At 38.6% G+C, this 13,828-nt stretch overlaps 1 long non-coding RNA gene across 2 annotated transcripts in view; it reads left to right on the plus strand.

Moving 5' to 3' along the window:
- LOC139029684 (uncharacterized) overlaps nt 1–13,828 on the plus strand; it is a 297,875-nt gene that overhangs the window by 158,589 nt on the left and 125,458 nt on the right. The window contains exon 3 of one of the 2 annotated variants that reach the window (XR_011481874.1): nt 2,811–4,754. The exons of the other annotated variant lie outside the window; for it this stretch is intronic. This is a non-coding gene — a long non-coding RNA (uncharacterized lncRNA). Of the gene's footprint in view, nt 1–2,810; nt 4,755–13,828 lie in introns of those variants that run through there. 2 annotated transcript variants of the gene reach the window in all.

Genomic DNA, 13,828 nt, shown 5'->3' on the forward strand with positions numbered 1-13,828 from the left:
CTCCTATTTTCTGTCTTATTACTCTGCTTGGCATGTCCTCCATTGCCAAAAGTAAGGAGTCAACAACCTTTTCCTATAAAGGGCCAGATACAAATAGATTTAGGCTTTGTGTCTCAGAAGGTCTCTATTGTAACCACTCAATGCTGCCACTGTAGTGTGAAAGCAGCCATAAATAGTAAGTAAACTCATGAAGATGGTTGTATCCCAATACTTTTTTAAAAATGGATGCTAACATTTGGATTTCAAAAGATTTTCATGTATTATGAAACACTATTCTTCTCTGAGTTTTTTTCAACATCTAAAAATGAAAAATTCATTCTTTGCTTGTTACTATATAAAAATAAGACCTGATTGAATTTGTCTCCAGGGCTGTAGTTTCCTGACCCCTGCCCCAGACCATCTAAAGTACTGAATGGTTGCTAATTAAGCATCACAGATTTATCAGTTAGCAGGAAGGTGGGGAGGAAGAAACAGGGAGCAAAGGGCATGTTCAGGCTGGATTTTAGGGAAGGTTGACAAAAACTGCCATGTGATATTTCCCTTTACATCTCATTGGCCAGATTTAATCACATGGCCATACCTAGCTGCAAGGGAGGCTGGAATTAGCAGACTTCATGCTGATAAGTTAAATGCCTGGTAAAAATTGGAGGTTCTTTCTCTGTGGTGGAAGGGGAAAATAACACTATAGGACAACAAACAGGCTCTGATGTTTAGTGTACAGTGTGGAGGTGAAGAGGCAGTAGAACTGAATTACTACTGTGATTGAGCATGATTACTCTGTCATTGAATTCTTTTTTTTTTAACATAGGAAAGACAAATCATTTCCACATTCTTTTCCATTATAGGTTATTATAAGGTATTAAAGATAGTCCCCAGTACTCTACAGTAGATCCTTGTTTATCTATTTTACATACAGTAGTGGAAAATACTTGAAATTTTTGATGTAGTAAAAAAAAAATTTTAATCAGTAGACTTATTACTCATGTTTTGTGACTATCCACCATTATCTGAGCCAGGTTCTCAAACCTTGACTCCCATCTAAATTTGTTTGATTGTCAAGGTTTGTGAAACACATATCAGATAACTGTGGTTGCTTATAAAACATGGCTCATATAGGAAATATTAATTGTTCATGAGGTGTACCTCTCATCAGTAATGTCAAATATAACTAAAGTAAAAATCAAACTATTGAGTTAAAAACAAACAAGAAAAGCAACGTATCAATCTTTTCTCTCCTATTACTAAGACCTGCCCTTTTGCAGCCCTAAAAACACTTCGGGGTAATTTTATGACAGAAATAATAGCAGAAGTATTTGATGCCCCACTTTGTTCCAACCTCTCAGTCCACATGGAATGAGTCCTAGTTGTCCTGTGTATAGCAAGGGTCCTGCCTCAGGGGCTTCCCAAGCTTCATTTCACCTTTCTGCCTCAGGACTTCCTCTAATCAAAGCTGTCAACCTCAGGTCCATACAGGTACAATCATAATGCAAGGCATTAGTAGTCCTTGGGCAAACTATAAATGACTGGGGGACAGGAATCTGTAGATGAATGTTCCACAATTCTAGACTTTGGATGAAATGCTGTTTTTTTTTTTTTTATTGTTTTATTGAAGTATTGTTGATTTACAGTGTTGTGTTAGTTTCTGGTATATAGCAAAGTGATTCAATTCTATGTACACAGAGTAGTCTGTATCTGTTAATCCCAAACTCCCAATCCATCCCTCCCCTACCCTGATACCCTCTTGGCAACCACAAGTCTGTTCTGTATGTCAGTGTGTCTTTTTTCTATTTCATAGATAAGCACATTTATGTCACATTTTATATTCCACCTATTGATGGGCATTTAGTTTGCTTCCATGTCTTGGCTATTGTGAGTAGTGCTGTTATGAACATAGGGGTATATGTATCTTTTTTAATTATAGTTTTGTCCAGATATATTAATATCTAGAATTGCTGAATCAAATGGCAATTCTGTTTTAAATTTTTTTGAGGAACTTCTATCCTGTTTTCCAGAGTGGCTGAACCAAATTACATTCCTTCCAACAGTACAGGAAGTTTGTCTTTTCTCTAGCATTTGTTATTTGTAGACTTCTTAACTATGGCCATTCTGATTGGTTTGAAGTGGTATGTCACTGTAGTTTTGATTTGCATTTCTCTAAGAATTAGCTTCCCTGGTGGCTCAGATGGTAAAATATCTGCCTACAATGCAGGAGACTTGGGTTCAATTCCGGGGTCAGGCAGATCCTCTGGAGAAGGACATGGCAACCCACTCCAGTATTCTTGCCTAGAGAATTCCATAGACAGAGGAGCCTGGCAGGTTACAGTCCACAGGGTTTCAAAAGAGTTGGACACAAACGAGCTACTAACATGCTGTATTAGACACTGTTGAATTAGCAATGTTGAACATCTTTTCATGTGCCTATTGGCCATCTTTATGTCTTCTCAGGAGATATATCTGCTTAAGTCTTCTGCTCATTTTTTGCTTGTGTTGTTTATTTTTTTGATTGTGTTGATTTGTGTGAAGTATTTATACGTTTTGGAAATTAAGCTCTTGCCAGATGCATCATTTTCAAATATTTTCTCCAAATCTGTAGGTCGTTTTGTTTATGGTGTTTTTTTTCCCTCCCTCTACTGAAAGGACCTGGCAAAGCTGAATTTCTGCTGCTAATGACAGTGACCTCAGTTCTTCTCAATTCTTACTTCCTGGTCTTACTTCCTAGAAAAACTACCTGCATTTTCGTTCTCGTCTCAGGCTTTGCTTTCAAATCCAAACTAAACCCAGTAACTCAGTCTATTATATATCTTTTGCAGTGATGTAATAAAAATGTGAAAAGAAGTGATGCGAAAAGCAAAGGAGATTTTTAAAAAAGTGAAAAGAAGGGAAGCGAAAAGCAAAGGAGAAAAGGAAAGATAGTCCCATTTGAATGCAGAGTTCCAAAGAATAGCCAGGAGAGATAAGAGAGCCTTCCTCAGTGATCAATGAAAAGAAATAGAGGAAAACAATACAATGGGAATGACTAGAGATCTCTTCAAGATAATCAGAGATACCAAGGGAACATTTCATGCAAAGATGGGCTCAATAAAGGACAGAAATGGTAGGGACCTAACAGAAGCAGAAGATATTAAGAAGAAGTGGCAAGAATACACAGAAGAACTGTACAAAAAAGATCTTCATGACTCAGATAATCACGATGGTGTGATTACTCACCTAGAGCCAGGCATCCTGGAATGTGAAGTCAAGTGGGCCTTCATAGCATTACTATGAACAAAGCTAGTGGAGGTGATGGAATTCCAGTTGCTCTATTTCAAATCCTGGAAGATGATACTGTGAGAGTGCTGCATTCAATATGCCAGCAAATTTGGAAAACTCAGCAGTAGCCACAGGACTGGAAAAGGTCAGTTTTCACCCCAATTCCAAAGAAAGGCAATTCCAAAGAATGCTCAAACTACCACACAATTGCACTCATCTCACACGCTAGTAAAGCAATGCTCAAAATTCTCCACGCCACGCTTCAGCAATATGTGAACCGTGAACTTCCAGATGTTCAAGCAGGTTTTAGAAAAGGCAGAGGAACCAGAGATCAAATTGTCAACATCTGCTGGATCATCAAAGAAGCAAGAGAGTTCCAGAAAAACATCTGTTTCTGCTTTATTGACTATGCCAAAGCCTTTGACTGTGTGGATCACTATATACTGTGGAAAATTCTGAAAGAGATGGGAACACCAGAGCAACTGACCTGTCTCTTGAGAAACCTGTATGCAGGTCAGGAAGCAACAGTTAGAACTGGACATGGAACAACAGACTGGTTCCAAATAGCAAAAGGAGTTAGTCAAGGCTGTATATTGTCACCCTGTTTATTTAACTTATATGCAGAGTACATCATGGGAAATGCCAGGCTGGGTGAAGCACAAGCTGGAATCAAGATTGCCAGGAGAAATATCAATATCCCCAGATATGCAGATGACACCATCTTTATGGCAGAAAGTGAATGAGCCTCTTGATGAAACTGAAAGAGGTGAGTGAAAAAGTTGGCTTAAAGCTCAACATTCAGAAAACTAAGATCATGGCATCTGGTCCCATCACTTCATGGCAAATAGATGGGGAAACAGTGGAAACAGTGGCTGACTTTATTTTTCTGGGCTCCAAAATCACTGCAGATGGTGACTGCAGCCATGAAATTAAAAGACACTTACTCCTTGGAAGGAAAGTTATGACCAACCCAGAAAGCATATTAAAAAGCAGAGACATTACTTTGCCAACAAAGGTCCATCTAGTCAAGGTTATGGTTTTCCCAGTGGTCATGTATGGATGTGAGAGTTGGACTATAAAGAAAGTCGAGTGCTGAAGAATTGATGCTTTTGAACTGTGATGGAGAAGACTCTTGAGAGTCCCTTGGACTGCAAGGAGATCCAATCAATCCATCCTAAAGGAGATCAGCCCTGGGTGTTCATTGGAAGGACTGATGTTGAAGCTGAAACTCCAATATTTTGGCCACCAGATGGGAAGAGCTGACTCATTTGAAAAGACCCTGATGCTGGGAAAGATAAAGGGCAGGAGGAGAAGGGAACGACAGAGGATGAGATGGTTGGATGGAATCACTGACTCAATGGACATGGGTTTGGGTGTACTCCGGGAGTTGGTAATGGACAAGAGGCCTGGTGTGCTGTGGTTCATAAGGTCTCAAAGAGTTGGACATGTCTGAATGACTGAACTGAACTGAATAAAAGTGTTTCTCATAGTTTCTGAACCTGAAAGATAGTGACAAATGTGTTTTTTTCAAAATAAATATCTGTCAGTATCATTTGTGGTTCTTAAGCTTTAGAACTCATGAGAATCTGTTGGAGGATTTGTTAAAACAGAGATTGCTGGGCCTTATTCCCATGATTCAGTAGGTTTGGGGTATCTGAGGTAGAGCTTAAGAATATGGATTTCTCACCAGTTTCCAGGTGATGCTAATTCTGCTGTTTCTGGGACCACAGTCCTGAGAACCATTGCCTTAGAGTCTTTTAGCTAAGTATACCTAAGGTTCAAGCTATACCTTAAATGAAAATGAATGATGTCTTCATCAATTCAGGCTGCAATAATAAAATACCACAGATATAGTGATTTATAAATGGCAGAAATTTACTTTTCACAGTTCTAGAGGCTGCAAGTCCAAGATTAGGATATCTGCATGATTAGATAAAAGCCCTTTCCTAGGGTGCAGACTGTTCACTGTATCCTTACATTGTGGAGGGGCTAGGGAATTCAGTGGGATCTCTGTCTCTCTCTTTTAAAATATATATTTTTTGAAATATAGTTGATTTACAATGTTGTGTTAGTTTTATGTGTAGAGCAGAGTGAGTCAGTTATGTACATGTGTATGGGCTTCCCATGTTGTGCTAGTGGTAAAGAATCCACCTGCCAATGCAGGAGATGCAAGAGATGTGGGTTCAATCCCTGGGTCAGGAAGATCCCCTGGAGGAGGAAATGGCACCACACTCCAGTATTCTTTTTTTTTTTTTTCATTTATTTTTACTAGTTGGAGGCTAATTACTTCACAGCATTGCAGTGGGTTTTGTCATACATTGACATGAATCAGCCATGGAGCTACATGTATTCCCCATCCCGATCCCCCCTCCCACCTCCCTCTCCACCCGATTTCTCTGGGTCTTCCCAGTGCACCAGGCCTGAGGACTTATCTCATGAATCCCACCTGGGCTGGTGATCTGTTTCACTGTAGATAATATACATGCTGTTCTGTCGAAACATCCCACCCTCGCCTTCTCCCACAGAGTCCAAAAGTCTGTTCTGTACATCTGAGTCTCTTTTTCTGTTTTGCATATAGGGTTATCGTTACCATCTTTCTAAATTCCATATATATGTGTTAGTATATTGTAATGTTCTTTATCTTTCTGGCTTACTTCACTCTGTATAATGGGCTCCAGTTTCATCCATCTCATTAGAACTGATTCAAATGAATTCTTTTTAACGGATGAGTAATATTCCATGGTGTATATGTACCACAGCTTCCTTCCCTTGCTATACAGTAGGTCCTTCTTAGTTATCTATTTTATATACCAAGTGAAGTGTTAGTTGCTCAGTTGTGTCCAACAGTTTGATTCCCCATGGGCTGTATTCTGTCAGGCTCCTCTGCCCATGGGATTCTCCAGGCAAAAATATTGCAGTGGGTAGCCATTCCCTTCTCCAAGAGATCTTATTGACCCAGGAAGCAACCCTTGTCTCCTGTATTGCAGGCAGATTCTTTACAGTCTGAGCCACCAGATACATATAGTAGTAGATACAGCGAGACCTCTTTTATAAAAACATTCTTAACATTTTATGAGGGCTCCACCTTCATGATCTAATCATTCCCAAAGGCCTCACCTTCTAAAAGCACCATATTAGGCATTAGGACTCCAACGTGTGAATTTTGGGAGGATGGACATTCAGAGCTTCACAAATGGGAATGAGATAGAATACTTAAGGACATGTTGGGACACAGGTGCAGAAACAACTCTCAGGAGAAAGAAGTCAAAGGATAAAGGTAAAAAGGACAGGAGTATATTACACTAAAGTCGTGAATACAGACTCAACAATTAGAAAATTTATATAAGCCTGAGCAGACAGGTCAATGACCAAATAATAGCCGTCTGTGGAAGCTCACATGGAAGCAAATGGCATCAGAGAGGCCTAGCTGTAGGGCTGTCTCCAGCCTTTGGAGATCAAGGAGATCAGAAGGCAAGATCAGGAAAGCCACCGTCAGAGAAGGTAGGACTGAAGTATTGTCTATGTGGTAACTGGGATCCTAAAAATCAATGAGAGTTATGAGAGGGAGCTGGACCAGCTTCAACATTCACATATGGTTGCCTTTCAATTATGATAGTGCCATCTCTTAGGCTCTTTCTTTCTTGCCTCCCTCTCTTTCTCTCCTTGTCTCCCTTCCTTCATTCAACATACAGTTAACATACTACAGGCTACCTGAGCCTCCCGTGGCTACTCAGAAAATTAATTTGAACTGATCCTCACATGTGTACTTCCTAACTCACCCTAATAGTCAGCATTCATTCACTTATTCATTCACACATGGATATTTACTATGAATAAGTGCCTCCTATACAGATGCCACTATTGAATACTGCAAATGCATTGTCTCAGACTTGAGTTTCTTGGGGATTATGTTATCTGCCCACTTTTTAGTGTGAAATAAGAAAACTTTTCATCATGATGAATCCTGATTTATTAGGCATCCCCAAAGATCTTTACCCAATTTTGCTGTCTTCTTAATTCTCTTTAAAGTAAAATAAAGCTGAATTGCATTGAACTAGTTGCCTGTGCTTGCTTTCCTTTTGAAATTGAGGAACAGTCTCATCTCAGGTAGCTGTGACTTTGAACCCCAACCTTGGCATTTAGGATGGCCTTCGGGGTGGAACTCCACCCGCTGCACCCTGTCTTCCTTATTCATTAAAAGAAACTGCAGACATCTTCTCATAGGGCTGTTTTAAGAACAAAATGGTACCTGTCTGTTTCTATCTGATTTACTTCACTCAGTATGATAATCTCTAGATTCATCCATGTTGTGCTGCAAATGGCATTATTACGTTCACTTTTATGGCTGAGCAATATTGTTTTGTGTGTTTGTGCTACATCTATCACTTATATGTGGAATCTGAAAAAAAACCTGTGCAAAGAACTTATTTGCAAAACATGAAAAGATTCATGGACTTAAAAAACAAACTTATGATTACTAAAGGGGAAAGGTGAAGGGGAGGGATAAGTTAGCAGGTTGGGATTAACATATATGCACTGCTGCTACTGCTGCTGCTGAGTTGCTTCAGTCGTGTCCGACTCTGTGCGACCCCATAGACTGCAGCCCACCTGGCTCCCCCGTCCCTGGGATTCTCCAGGCAAGAACACTGGAGTGGGTTGCCATTTCCTTCTCCAATGCATGAAACTGAAAAGTGAAAGTGAAGTCGCTCAGTCGTGTCCGACTCTTAGCGACCCCATGGACAGCAGCCCACCAGGCTCCTCCGTTCATGGGATTTTCCAGGCAAGAGTACTGGAGTGGGGTGCCATTGCCTTCTCCAATATGTGCACTACTATATATGAAATAGATAATTGACAAGGACCTACTGTATAGCACAGGGAACTCTACAGAATATTTTGTAATAACCTACATGGGGAAAGAATCTGAAAAAGAATAGATATATGTATATGTACAACTGAATCTCTTTGCAGTACGCTTGAAACTAATACAACATTGTAAATCAACTATACTCCATAATAAAATAAAAATTTAAAAAGGAAAAGAACAAAACGACATGATGCATATTTTATAATTATTTGTAATTATACTTTTTAATAATATTTTATAAATAGTACATTTCATCATAGTTTATAGTTATTTATAATTATAGTTCCTTTTATAATTATAATTATTTATAATATTTATAGTCATATAATAGCTGATGTATATTGTAGCAGCGTACCTCACAAGCAGGACAGAACCCCTGGGTAAATGTGTCTTAAAAAATGGGGTTTTGCAGCATTGAAACATGTATATTATCTAGGGTGAAACAGATCACCAGCCCAGGTTGGGTACATGAGACAAGTGCTCGGGCCTGGTGCACTGGGAAGACCCAGAGGGATCGGGTGGAGAGGGAGGTGGGAGGGGGGACTGGGATGGGGAGTACATGTAAATCCATGGTTAATTCATTTCAATGTATAACAAAAACTACTGTAATGATGTAAAGTAATTAGCCTCCAGCTAATAAAAATAAATGGAAAAAATAAATAAATAAATAAATAAATAAAAAAGAAAAAAAAAATGGGGTTTTGCACTGTCTTGCTTCAGAAGTCCAGCATTAGGAGGCCAACATCCTTCAGTCTTAACTCTTCGCCAGGCTCTGGGTGCTGCGTTCCACTCTCTGCTTGTTTTCTCATGGTTGCAAGATACCTGCCCCTGCCGGACCCACAGAAATACAAGGGAAGGGGACTGTGGGTGAGAGAAATGTCCTCACAGGCCTGGCTCTTTTTATCAGGGAGCGAATGTTATCATGCAGAGCCGCTCGGCGGAGTCTTCTGAAGTCCCATCTACTGGCAAGTGAAGCTGGTAACTTGAACAGCTGGTGTTTTCAAATTATCATGCATTGAGAGAGGATGACCAGTGGAACAGGAGGAGAGGAATAGCTTTTGCTCAACATCCTCCGATATCTGCCACCTACAGTGAAATAAAAATAGATTTATCTTATAGATTTTCTGAGGAGTAATTTTTAATTGATGTGTTCAAAGTGCCTCTCTCCTCACTTGTTTTAACGCCCCTGCAGAGGCCTTATCTCACCAGTGGAAAGTTCAGCACTGAGTGGGCTTACTGTGCACATGGCATCATAGGAAATTAAGCACAAACGCCTTCCTTTTTGATAGGAATCCTGTTAAAATCTAGCAGCATTTGGAAAATTTTACTTCTTTGATAGTAGTAGTTTATGGTTTCCTTTTCATTAGCGCAAAATTTATAATTCAAGAATTCAATAAGCGCTTATGTACGAAGCATGCTGATGGCAACTTGAGGGACATTCAGAAGGAAAAGAAGACAATGTTAGGTCTTCAAGAAGCTTACTGTCTAGTGGAGACAAGGAAAGGAGGGGCAGAGTGTGCAAAGTCAGGGTAACATGCATAAAGATGAGACATATATGGGGACGGAAGTAAATCTAGTAAAGATTCGAACCTTGGCTCAGACATCTTCCTTATCCCTAGAATACCAGGCTTCCTCAAAGGAAGATGATAGTAACTGTGGCTTATATACTGCTTCCTGGATTTCATCTCCGGCCATCAACACTGCTCCTCAGCAAATTAGGAGAGATATCAATGCAGCAGAAGGATGGCCATGCCATTGAAACAGTTTCTAGACTGAAAAATAAAGTCCAGAGTCCAAAGTTCAACTGTCCAGAATTATGTTGTATGTAATTGAAAGTTGGAGAGGTGTTTTATTTACCTGTCTGTTTTGTTCTAAAATGTGATTAGTGCCATTATGTTCCATGACAAATAAAAGAATGGTTCTGATCCCATAGTCACTGAATTAGATCTGATTCTAAAACATGACTCATGTTATAAAGGTTATATTCCTAGGAGGATTTCATGACATTTGAAAATCAAAACCTTGAGAGAAAGAGAGAACAAAAAAGATATATGGAAGCTAGTAACTCAGTGGTTAAGGAGGTAAAAAAAAAAAAACAAAAACCTTGAAACTGAAAAATTCAAAATTATAAATTCATTTTAAAATCATATTATTAAGTATCATATCATCTCTTGACTTTTAAAAATCTTCATCCTCCTGGCCCTCATCTCTGTCTACCAAGATTTCTATGTATTCAAATTGATGACTACTATGCCTAATGATTCCTTTCACACAGCATACTATTTAGATAAGTTTATTTGATTGTTTTTTGGCTGTACCATGTCTTAGTTGCAGCATGGGATTTTTCACTTGTGGCAAGCAAACTCTTAGTTGGGGCATGTGGGATCTAGTTCCCTGGCCAGGGATCAAACTTGGATTCCCTGCTCTGGAAGTGTGGAGTCTTAGCCACTGGACCAACAGGGAAATCATTTGCTCTGAGTCTGATACAGAGTGTAGTGTAACAGTCAGAGCACTGAAGCTGATATGTGTTCCAGAATTGAATAAAATACCACTAATGTATTTAAAAAGTTTGGGTGGGGAGAGGGAAGTGGTCAAAAATATTCCAGACCATGGTATTTGATTAAATTAACTCCCTTCAAATTAGAACAAAAAATGTTAAAGATGGCTTCTATTGAAAGTTGAATCATAAATTTAACATAGCATTTTCATGGAAAATGTTTTTTAAAGTTTCTCAACATTTGTTTGTATTTATTCTTAAAATTATGCACTACTTTCTTTTTCTTCTTGATAATTGAATGTAGCTCTAAGCATCCTTTGTGTTCATGTTCAGAAGCTTACAGGAATTAGCAGTTATTCATAGATCCACGTCTTTAGTTAATTTTTAATGAAGTATGCTCACAATTTTGAACTATTTGGCATTCAGGATGAAAGGAATGGTTTCAAGATCTATAGAAAATGCTAGATTTTCATAATCAATTTTTAGGGGTAAAACTCCAGTATGGACCCATGGTGTCAATAATGCAGTGCCCAGTACCCACAGTAGCTGAATGTCAGATTCTTTTCCTAAAATCTAAGCTATTTAGTCTGATGTAAGACCATCTGTGGGCCATCAGATGTCTAGTTCACATGGGGCTGCATGAAGCCCAGTCCAGTTGCTAATTAGTCTTCTCTCAACTGAAAAAGAAATTTCTTCAGGATTGAATTCAGCCAGGGCTTACTTGGTACCCATTAAAATCCCTAGCATGGAGACAGTGCTCAGGAAATGGCTAATCTTTAAGGAAAGCAGGCCAAACAGATATTAGAATCCAAGTCCTTAGGATAAGTTCAGACCTTGTGTTCCTTTTGACGGAAAATTTCGTATGAAAAATTTGCTCAGTGGAGTACATTTTCTAGGCATTAACACACTTTTGTAAACAAATCTATCACTAGAAAACTTCTAAATGACTCAAACTGTGCTTGTAAACAATCTTTGAAATTCACATGGGCTTAATAAATAATGAAAAAATTCACTTTAAGTTTTGCCAATTTCCAAATGTTGGCCAAAAGTCAGACAACATTTGATTGAGACAAAACAACCTAGATATATCCACATGTAACAAGCTAAAATATGATATAAATATGTAATGACTATATTTAGAAATTATAATTATTTCATGTAGTCTACTCAGCTTTTGTTTACCCATCACAAACACTTTCCTGTGAAATATGGCTTGTATATTTTCAAATCCTTTCTCTCATGTACAGTAGACACTGAAATATTTGCTTGTGGTATGTCTCATTGCCTTGCACTTTTGAAAACTATTTTCAGATGTCAATCTGAAATGTGATAACTTACCATAAGGATTTCATGAAATGTGTTTTATTCTTCCAGAAGGCTAATGCAGATTTCTAAAATAAATGTTTGTTGAAAATATTATCCTTCATGCAAGGCTCAATGACTTCAAAAGAGAGCGAGAATATATAGCCTTAATCAATGTATTGCCTCACGTAAAGATGTTGAGGTTCAACAAAAGAGTACAATCCAAGCTTGTCCTCAGGGCAGCAGTGGAAACGCAGACGTAGAGAACAGACTTGTGGACACAGCAGGAGAAGGAGAGGGTGGGATGAAAGGAGAGTGTGGGACAAATGGAGAGAGTAGCATTGAAACGTATACATTACCATGTGAAAAATTAGAAAGCCAGTGGAACTTTGCCATGTGATGCAGGCAGCTCAAATCTAGTGCTCTATGACAGCCCAGAGAGGTGGGGTAGGGTGGGGGGAGGGAGGGAGGTTCAAGAGGAAGGGTGACATGTATCCCTATGACTGATTCATGTTGATGTATGGCAGAAACCAATGCAATATTGTAAAGCAATTATCCTTCAATTAAAAAAATAACTTTAAATTAAAAAAAAAAGAATATAATCCAAGCTTGAAAGAATCTTCAGTGTCAATCTGGTCCAGTCATAATCTACTATATAAGTCTCACACCAGCATCTCTTGAAAGTAATTTTCTAGGCTCTATAGGGCCATTCCCAGAGACAGGGAATATAGTACTTTATCCTATTTCGGACAATTATCGATATACTTTTACAAAGTTTGTTCTTAGAGTGTGAGTCAAAAACTGCCTCTCTGAATCTTCTTATCATTGGTCAACTCTTCTATTTTCTAAACCATGTAGAATGAGGCTTCTTTTTTTTTTAATGTGACAGTTCTTTAAATGTCTCAGTAGAGCTAATACAGTTTTAAGAGCTCCTCTTTGGAATTAACATTTTTACTTTTTCCTTCCTTTTCTTTTTCTCTCCTTTCCTCTTATCCTTTCCCCCCTTTCACTTCCTTCCTCCTTCTCTCCCTCCCTCCTTTTTCTACCATGTTGTAATTGTGGATGAGAAGGGTAGACATGATCTTCTTCCACCAAGGAGTCATGCTAAATGTTTAACAGTTAAATAGTCTGCGGAGAGAGCCCCCAAAGTGGGAGGTCAGGTGAGCCTCTGCAGAGGGGATGACACCAAGTTAGCGAATGACTGGTAGGAAAGCCTGCCAAGTGGAACCCGTCATGAGAGAGAGATGTTCCAAGTAGAGAAAGCAGCAGCATATGTGTGGCCCTGGAGGAAACCTTCTCTTCCTCAGGAGGACTCATTTATATTGTGCTTTCCATCATGATTGCTTCCTTTGGATCTGTTCCAATCTGACAATACGTTAGGACTTTGATGTGTCGATTTGTGAAAATAGAATCCAGTGAGCACAGAAATAGTTGATCTTATGTCTACACATATTTGAGGATAATAAAGACATTGTACTAGGTTGGATTTTAACAGTGTTGATTGTTAAGAAGTGAGTTAGGATATTATAGGGAGGAAGAAATATGGTGGAAAGGCAAGCAGAAAATGACGATACTGAAAATGGAGTTGGTAATTGTTGTTAAAAGGATGAGAGGCTTGGAAGAAAATGAATTAGGTGCCTCTTATATGGATGAACTGAATTGGTGTGATTAGCATGGCTTTGAGAATTAAAAGAAATGCAGCAATCCCTGTAATTGGTGTGAGATTTGTTATTAAAAATCTATTCTAAACTGCTACATCTATGCAAAGAAAAAAAAAGATACATTTTCCTCACATTAAAAATCACTTATTAATACATTGTTACATTGCAAATCTCCATGTCTTTTTTTTAAAAAATATTTTTCTCCATCTTTTTGATTATCTTGCTTAATCTTTTTTTTTTTTTTTTAAAACCAGG

This window comes from Odocoileus virginianus, chromosome 19 (genome assembly GCF_023699985.2).
Source record: "Odocoileus virginianus isolate 20LAN1187 ecotype Illinois chromosome 19, Ovbor_1.2, whole genome shotgun sequence".
Taxonomy (NCBI): domain Eukaryota; kingdom Metazoa; phylum Chordata; class Mammalia; order Artiodactyla; family Cervidae; genus Odocoileus; species Odocoileus virginianus.